The sequence below is a fragment of the Lactuca sativa genome, chromosome 3 (genome assembly GCF_002870075.4).
Source record: "Lactuca sativa cultivar Salinas chromosome 3, Lsat_Salinas_v11, whole genome shotgun sequence".
In the NCBI taxonomy this organism is placed as follows: domain Eukaryota; kingdom Viridiplantae; phylum Streptophyta; class Magnoliopsida; order Asterales; family Asteraceae; genus Lactuca; species Lactuca sativa.
Genome location: NC_056625.2, coordinates 297594558 through 297603171, shown reverse-complemented (window position 1 = coordinate 297603171; position 8614 = coordinate 297594558).

The window sequence follows — 8614 nt, the reverse complement described above, 5'->3', positions numbered from 1 at the left end:
GAAGAAGGACGAAATGAATCTTATCATTCAACAAGTCCTCATCAAGCTACTTCGATCCACTTGGAACATCGTTGATGTTCCGAATTGATATGGGCATATCTAGTTAAAAAATCTAGGCATTATCTTAATACTTTATGTTGATTTTATCTCATTTAATGAACAAAAGGTACTTAATTAGCTTAATATTTCAATTTCAGCAATAAAAGACATGCTCGGGTGAAAAAGGAAGAGGATTGAGTGATTGGAAGCTTGGAGATTGAAGATTGAAGAAAGAAGGATGTTGCTGGACAGCTTGACCCCTTGTCAGTGTTTTGGCCATATCTCATGAACCGTAACTCCGATTGACGAGATTCAAAATGTTATGAAAATTAGACACAATTTCGGACGACTTTCGTGTTTTGAGAAAATGTTGATTCCAAAAGAAACTCGATGAGTTTTTAGCACAAACTCGACGAGTTGGTTAGAATGTTCCAGATTCGAAGATGCCTTGCCGTACACGCTGTATACTCGGATTATCGAAAAAACTTGACGATTTTGTGGTGAAAACTCGTCGAGTTGACCTTGTTTTCAGAATTTATATATAGAAACACTTCTCATTCGAACCCTAACTTTTGTTGGAGGCTAGCTGCGACTTTTGAAGACCAGAAGGGTTCTTGGAGCTGCTAATTTCGAGATTTCAACATAAGAGGCAATTTCAAAGAGAATCAAAGGCAAATAATCATTCTTCTTTTCTTAATATTTGTTTTGAACCATGTTTGAATCATTAGATTTTGATTTTAGGTTATTACTTGTTGTAGATATGAGCTAAAAGCTTTTTACTTCTGTTTGGATGAGACAATCTTATGAATATGGTTTGATTGAATGGTTGAATTGATATTAATTTGGTTATTCATCTTGTTAAGCTTATTAAAGATCCTTATGTATTGATGATAAATGTTTTTAGTTAACAAATAAGTGATTGAGTTGCATGAATATCTTCTTGATTACTTGATTCATATAGTTTTATGAATATAAGATTGTATACCTAGGAATAATGAATATGAAACTAGGGTTAACTATAAAATATGTAAATCAATGTGTGAACATGTGTGATGAACATCCATACATGAGTCTATTGAATTGAACAAATTTGATTAACTATTGTTATAAGTCTTGCTTGATATGAACTGAACACTAGGAAACTTGTTAGTTTAATCAACTGGCCACTGTTTGAATTAACTTGTCTACTAAAGGATTGGTAATAGTGAACATGAACCCAATCACATTAGGAATCGGTAACCATTGACATATTGATCCGTTGCACTTGCCACAAAATCAACCATAAGAATAAGTGAATCGAATCTGAACAGAAGTCTCTTTTATCATTGAACCTAGTTGTCTTTTCTTGTTCTTCTTAGTTGTTAATTGTCTTTGTTTAAGTGTTAATTGATTGTTTAAGTTTCTAGTCTTGCAAAACTAGAGAAACCCCCTACTTTTATTAATTGTTTTAATTAGATAATATTAGCATTTATTTTAATTGTTTATCGTTCCCTGTGTTCGATACCCTACTTACCTGAACTAAACTGCTAATCGATAGGTACACTGCCTTTCGTGTGTTTGTCTTTGTGTTTAAGTTAGTAGGATTAAAACTAGTTCGTTTTACACACATCACGAATCGAAAGTTTTATGAGATGTTAGTTGTTCTCAGTCATCTATTCGATCACCTTGTTGCTCAAGCTCCAACTTCCAAAGCATACGATACCCTCACTCTTCAACTCAACACGGGCCTTCAGAAAGTCTTCTCCAAATTTGACGATCTAAAGGAAGCTTTAGTACTTGCACCGGTTCCAAGATCCACCGATGCAAGAGGGGGAGAAGTTCCAAGTCAACCGTGGAAACCTGCCTCGGAGTTCACACTCTTAGATGAAGACTTGAATTTCGACGATGAAGTCCAAGTGGTGTCCGGACTTCTAGGAATTTCCTCTGATGATGAAGAAGACAGTGAAGAAGAAAATATGTCACCAATGGAGTTCTAGGCCTCGAAGCTCCAAAAAAAATATTTCCAAAAGTTTTGATTGAGGAAGATAAGAGAATATGGTCCGCAACCTCTTGGCCATCCTCTTTACCAAATGCTCTTCAAAAGGCTATTCAAATGGCCAAATCCAAATCACTCCTCACAACTGAAGCCTTCCGAACCACTCCTTCTATGCTCCCACCAATTCCGGCACCAAAAATTGATGCAATAGACCAGGGCTCTCCACTCCGGATCCCTGATGACATTCCGGAAGACCCTATTCCGAACCCCACTCCGGAATTTGTGGTGGATGAAAACATGAAGCTCATCGTGGACGCACTAAAAAGAAATAAAGGCAAAATGCCAATGACTGTTGAACAACAAGCCTTCCACTCCGGACATCCTCTCAAGCAACATAAGGGATGGTCTCAGGAGGAAATCAACAAGGCGTTAGAGGACAACATCCGGATCCAAGCTCTTAAGGATAATCTTGATACGATGCGTGGCATCTTTCCTCTTTGTCGTGAAGGCATACTCCGGGATCAAGAAATCGTTTTGTATATATACTACGATGTTCCCACCAATGATTCTGAACAGCTCGCTCTTCCTCTCTCTCCATACAACAAGTATTGCATCAAATTTGGTCATCTTCACCCAAATAATGATCTGGAAGTGATCCTCCGAACTGAAAGAGAAAGGCTTGAGACATTCTACTCCAAGAATGCTCAACTGTTTAAGGAAGTATGGACTAGAAAAAGAATCACCAAAGTCCATGGATTTGCAAGAAAAATCCTAGTGAAATTCGAACTCAACTGCCCACTATTTCGATTTCACGTCTTCCGGAACAAGCCTAACTACTGAACCATTACTGATGCGGACTTCCCTTCCATGAATCTGAATGACATTCTGACTCTGGCTGCTCACTTTCGAGGAATGCAAAACAACGATATCAGCATGGGTGCTTTTCATGCTGCTCTAAGCTTCCTCAAAGATTACGTCATGGAATTTTATAGATATAACTATGAGCTGGCTCATCTCTACAAAACTGAAGACTATGTTGCGAAGATCACCTATGTTCTTCTGGAAGCTGATCTGCTTGAAGATGGTCCAATTGATGACCTGGTTCTAGGGTTTGTCTACACAACAAGGAAGACAAACAAGAAGGATTTTTTCCGTGTCCTTGACAAACACCTAGTCCCGACCAAAGCACTCTGGAAGTTCATCTCTCATGCGTCAAAGTCTAAAGCTCCGGAACAGGTCAAAGCAAAGTTTGTAAGTCAACTGACCTGGTACATTAGAGTCAGAGAATGGTTGTTCCGAGCTTTCACTTTCATCAAGGAAGAAGCAATATAATTGGATGGATTGCTAAGCTCACTTAGGGGAGATTGTTGGAACCTAAAAGTGAACCTCTAGCAATCCTAAGTCTGAATTCCGAAGTAAATGTGTTCCAAAGTAAATGGTCTGGATTCAATGGTGAAGAGTGGTCCGGAATCTGTCCGGACCTGAAGAGAAGAAGATGCGAAGCTGAAGTCATTTCGGAATAATTCTCATGTCCGGAATGGATACTGATCCAGAGTAACACTATTTTGTCTTTGTGCATTTATTAAGTTTGTCTTTGTATTGATGTGACATTTCATAGGACTTAGTCTTTTGTTGTATTAGACAATCAGAATGTCAGAAACATTTCTATTGTCCAGTCCTATGTAAGTATTCTAGTTAATTCACTATAACCTTCACTCCTATTTATAGGAGCATTCAATACAAGTCAACAACGGATCTTTCACTCAACTTTTGGCATTTTACTAAGTTACTTCAAACTTCTTTCAAACATTCTTGTTGTTCTTCATTTATTAGCTTTACCTTGATCATTTATTCTCATTTCTCATTTAATGACTTGATCATTTGTTGAATATATTATCTAAGACTTGACTGGTCTTTCCAGGCTTGACTTGAACATTTATTAGCAAGCAGACATTGATCTTAAGCATTCACTCAAGGTTTGAGTTCTTAAACCTTGTCCCTACGCATCAGATCTATTTTGTTCTCACAATACGGGCCTTCCCACATAGGACCCAATTTGCCCTGTGGCTGAGCCTGGCTTGCCTCATTTTCCTTAGCACATACTCTCCTATTCTGAACGCTTTCTCTTTGACCCTTTGGTTGTAATAACTCTCCACCACACGTTTGTAAGCGGCCTGGCGTATATCTGACTTTTCTCGCTATTCCTCGAGGATGTCTAGGTTCACCCTCAGGTCTTGAGAGTTGGCTTTTTCGTCGGTATGGATTGTCCTCAATGTGCCTATCGTTACTTCCATTGGGAGCATCGCCTCTGCTCCATATGTTAAGTTGAATGGGGTTTCCTGTGTGCTTGTTTGTGGAGTTGTTCTGTATGACCATAGCATCGCCGGTATTTCATCGGCCCAATTTCCTTTGGCCTTCCCTAACCGTTTCTTGATCCCATTCACAATGGTTCGGTTGGACACTTTCGTCTGGCCATTTGCTTGTGGATGCGCTACCAATGTGAATCGTTGGTTGATTCCTTTGCTGATGCACCATTCCTTGAACGGATTCTCAGCGAATTGTAGCCCGTTGTTACTGACAAGTGTATTAGGCGTGCCGAATCTAGTCATGATGTTTTTCCACACAAATTTGATCATCTGCCTCCCAGAAATACACGCCAATGGCTCCGCCTCGATCTATTTCGTGAAGTAATCCACCGCAACCACCATGTATTTTAACTTTCCCAGCGCCTCCGGGAATGGTCCTACAATGTCTATCCCCCACTGGTAAAACGGCCAGGGACTAAATATGTTGGATAGGGGTACCGGAGGGTTTGCTTGGACTGGGGCAAATGCTTGACACTCCCCACATTTCCTTGTTAGCTCTGCCGCGTCCTGGTATGCTGTGGGCCAATAGATCCCCATCCGGAGCACCTTTCCTGTTAAGGCGTGTGCGCCTGCCTGGCCTGCGTGCGCTTCCCGGAGCGCCTCTTTCCCTTTGGCTTCGTCTACACACCTTATCCATGGGCTTGTGAACCCTTTTCAATATAGTTCTCCGTTTATTAGTGCGTATCAGGGTGCCTTTATGCGTATCTTTCTGGCCTCGTCATGATTATCCGGCAGAACACCCTGTTGTAAATATTCGACCAGCGGTGTCATCCACGTGGGTCCGGCCGTTGTGAGGATGCTTACTTTTTGTTCGTCTATGCTTCTTTCTTTGAGTACTTCAACCAGGACTTTCTTTGACAATTGATCGAAACATGTCGATGCTAATTTGCTTAGGGCGTCCGCCCTCCTGTTCTCGCTCCTTGGTATTTGTTTAATCGTGAACTCCTTGAAAGATTTAGTGAGTTATTGTACTATCTTAACGTACCTCTCCATCCTTTTGTCCCTTGTTTCAAAGCTCCCGTTAATTTGATTGGCAGCCAGTCTAGAATCCGTCAGCGCTGCTACAACCTCTGCCCCCATTTGTTTGGCCAGGCGTAGTCCAACAAGCAGGGCTTCATATTCCGTCTCATTGTTCGAGGTGTGGAAATCGAAGCGAAGAGCATATGTGACCTCTTCTCCCTCTGGGCTGGTCAGGATTAGGCATGCTCCTGAGCCCTCTCTGCTGGATGTTCCATCGGTGTACAACATCCACTTCCGATTGTTCTCCGGGATTCCTTTTACTACCATGATTCCTTCTTTGGTTGCGTCTCCCCCGCCAGGGATTTCGAGCAGGAAATCTGCCAACGCTTGCCCTTTGATGCTCATTCTCGGGTGATAACTGATGTCGTGCTCACCTAATTCAATTGCCCATTTTGCCAGTCGGCCTGATGTTTCTGGCTTGAGCAGTATCTGTTTGATCGAGCAGTTCATCAGGACTTCGATCTGGTGTGCTTAAAAATAGCGTCGCAACCGTCGTGCAGCGTAAATGAGCGCTAGCACTAGCTTCTCTAAAGTGGGGTAGTTGAGTTCGGGGCCTTGTAGCGCTCGACTGACAAAGTACACCGGCTTCTGCTCCCCCTCCCTTTCTACGTCTAAAACGGAGGATATGGCCTCATTTGAGTTCGAGAGATATACCTGCAGCGTTTCGCCCAGGATAGGGCTGGCCAATGTGGGTAACTTGTGCAGGGCTTCTTTGATCTTCTGGAGCGCTGACTCTACTGCCGCCGTCCACTGGAAGTTACTTTTCTCAATACAGCCCTTTAGCGTGTGGAAGAGTGGCATGGCCTTGTCAGTCGACTTCGAGATGTATCTACAAAGCGCCGTGAGTTTCCCGTTCAATCCCTGTGCGTCCCTCAAGGTGTTTGGAGGTGGGGTCTCCATGAACTCGTCCACATTGACTGGGCTGGGTGGGATGCCTTGTCTGGTAACATAATATCCCAAGAATTGCCCCTCTTCCACCCCAAAGGTACATTTGCCTGGGTTCAGCTTCATCTTCTCCTTTTCCAATTTTCTGAAAGTTTGTTCAACGTCTCCTAACATTTTTGCCTCATCCGGGCTCTTAATAACCATGTTGTCGACATATACCTCGATGTTTCTTCCAATTTTGTTGGAGAATATCGAGTCGACCAATCGTTGATACGTTTCCCCCGTGTTCTTTAATCCAAATGGCATCTTGGTGTAACAAAAGGTGTCGTGGTCGGTGTAGAAAGTTGTCTTTTCCTGGTCTTCCTTGCTCATCATAATCTGATGATAACCCTTATATGCATCTAGAAAGCACTTTAGCTTGAAACCCTGTAGTGAATCCACCTTCTGGTCTATTTCTGGTAGGGGATAGCAATCCTTGGTGCACGCCTTGTTTAGGTCGGAGAAGTCGATGCACATGTGCCATGACCCGTCATGCTTTCGTACCATGACGGGATTAGCGATCCAGGTTGGGAATACCGCTTCTTGCAGGATTCCCTCTTGCATTAGCTTGGCTACTTCCGCATTGATTGCCATGTTACGGTCTCCCCCTTGGACCCTCTTCTTCTGTTTGATTTCCTTCGTGCCTGGCTTGATCATGAGCTTATGCTCTATAACTTTCCTGTCTACACCGACCATGTTTGTGGGGGTCCATGCAAACATGTGTTTATACCGTCTGAGCAGGTCGATAAGTGCATGCCTGGTGTGCCCTGTGAGGCCACGACCAATGTTGATCGGCTGGTCTGGATATTCTTCGTTAATCACCTCCTTCTCGTTTGTTGATTCAGCCCGTGCTTTCTTGGTTTCTCTTGTTATCTTTGTTGGTTGCATAACCGTAAAGTATTGTAGTTCCCTTGGCGGCGTGGCAAGAATCGTAGTCGGGCCCTTAGTAGTGCTGAATTTCACAATTATGTGCATTGTTGATAGGACGGCTCCTAGCTTGAGCAGGGTCGTCCTTCTCAGGATGATGTTATGCTTTGTTGAGTGCCAGATTACAACGAAATCGACCACGGCCGTTTTCTTTCGCTGCTTATCATGGCTGGTTAGTGTGAGAGGTAGGTGGATTGTGCCAAGCGGCCATAAGTTGTGTCCTGTAAATCCTACCAGCCTTCCTGTTGTGGGCTTCAGGTTGTCCTTCCACTGGTCCGGAAGGAGGTAAAGTTTATACCTGAGAGTCAGGGACCGTCATCAGTAAATCGACCAAGACTGTCATCAGTCACTTAAGACATGCGGCCAAATTCGTTCCTACTTGACGAGTCAGGGCATCCAACTCGTCGAGTAGACCTTTCAAAATGAATATAAGGTTGTAAAGTTTATACCTGAGATTCGGGGTGTTACAATTCTCCCCCCATTTGAACTGGACTTCGTCCTCGAAGTCCGCTGTGGTGAACAACTCTAGGTAATGCTCCCGCATCTCAGCCTCCAGCTCCCAAGTCCACTCAGATCCCCTCTGGTTCTGCCATTGTACCTTTACCAATGGTACTTCCTTGTTCCGTAGAACCTTCGCTTTCCTCTCTAGAAAGGAAGGCCATTGGCCTCTAGGACCGGCTCCCGGTTCTTTAAAAGAACATATTTGTCCCAACTAGAAGGCTCAAGTATATAAATCAAAGCATACAAGTTGGCAATTTAGAATTTATGACATGGATTCAACTTAAGGAGTAGGCTCCAATTCCATAAACCATGCTCTTTGTGAAGTTGAATTTAAGTCTATAAGCTAGTTGATAGCAATGGAGAATACCAACAAGGTTGTGAAAGTGTGAAAGACTTCAATCATCGGTGAAGATTAAATCATCCCTATATAGTTGGTGTGAGATTGTAGGTGTGTTTCTAGTATCATCACATGTAACACCTCCATTGCAATTATGAATAAGAAATGTGATTATCTCCTTTTCTTACACCTTTTTGTACAATAAATTCCTTCATTGGAGAGCCGTTAATGAGGACTAAAGATCTTGATGAGGAGAGGCAACCCTGAAGCCATGTGTTCCAAGTGATTGGGAAACCTATATGCATCATAATTGAATCGAGAAAGTCCGAATTGAGTGATTCAAAGGCCTTTTCAAAGTTTACCTTAAAGAATATGGTCTCTTTTGTCTTGTTGGCCCCAAAATAGAATTCATTCACCACCATAAGTCCATCGAGGATCTCGTGGCCTGTTATAAATGTTGATCGAGTGTTGCTAATGATTGAACCAATGAACCACTTCAATGTGTTTGCAAGCATCTTGGCAATG